This window comes from Propithecus coquereli, unplaced genomic scaffold (assembly GCF_000956105.1).
Source record: "Propithecus coquereli isolate 6110/MARCELLA unplaced genomic scaffold, Pcoq_1.0 Scaffold50, whole genome shotgun sequence".
NCBI lineage: Eukaryota > Metazoa > Chordata > Mammalia > Primates > Indriidae > Propithecus > Propithecus coquereli.
The window spans coordinates 5,267,039-5,268,091 of NW_012150841.1; the positions used below are offsets into that span (position 1 = coordinate 5,267,039).

The 1,053-nt window shown below is 44.5% G+C and overlaps 1 protein-coding gene across 1 annotated transcript in view; it reads right to left on the reverse strand.

Moving 5' to 3' along the window:
• The window catches only part of ACOT9 (acyl-CoA thioesterase 9), a 19,722-nt gene that overhangs the window by 17,733 nt on the left and 936 nt on the right, over positions 1–1,053 (reverse strand). The window lies entirely within an intron of this gene.

Sequence of the window (1,053 nt, forward strand, 5' to 3'; positions counted from 1 at the left end):
AACTCAGGAGGCTGAGGTAGCAGGATTGCTTGAGCCCAGGAGCTTGAGGCTACAGTGAACTATGATGATGCCACTGCACTCTCACTCTAGCCCAGGCAAAAGTGTGAGATCCTGTCTCAAAAATAAAAATTATTAGAGCCTTTCTTCAGGCCTTTTCCCAACAGTTCAGTCCAAAAGTCATCAGGTAGGAGTAGGCAAGGTAGCCATGGTAGGGTGTTGCAACTTAAGTAGGGTAAAGAGGGTATCTACATAGCAGAATGGCCTGGCATGGGGTGTTAGAGCCCAAGTAGAGTGAAGAGGACATCATGCAGAGGGGTGACAAGAGTGATGGCCCAGCATGTCACAGCCTGAGCACGATGAGGAGGGTGACCCTGCAAAGGGGGACCTAGTGTGGGGTACCACAGCTCAAGTGAGGTGAGGAGAGCATCCACGAGGGGTTAGGAGTGGCAGTTATAGGAAACTCGTTACATACAGGGGGGAACTGATCCAATATGCAAATCTATTAAGGATAATAGTACCAGCTGGAGAAGGAAATTACAAATATGGAAAGAAAGGAAATAGGAATGAACCCTGTGGTACTGAACTGTAATTAGAGCTATCAGTGTGAACCCATGGTTCTCATATATACATAGATTCAGAAATAAACACAGATGTGTATGTATGCACATGTATTTCCTAGCTCATTCACTGAGAGGGCATGGGAGCAGTGATACCCACTAGCAATGACCACTCCCAGCACACAGATCTCAGTTTCTAAATATCATTCTCCACTACAACCAACTAGGACCCCTTACAGATTTGGCTGATTCTAGGACTGGGGCAGGGAAAGTACAAGATGAGCCTGGAATATCTTATTGTGCCAGAAAGTGAGGAAGTGCTCAAAGAATAATGGGGACACATCAAAAACAAAAAAAAAACACAGAAGCTAGTCTGAAGGGACTGGGACAGTCCTAGGATGATTTGAGTCTCAAGATAGATAGCAGTGCTCACTTCGGCAGTACATATACTAAAATTGGAATGATACACAGAAGATTAGCAGTATAATTATTTTTT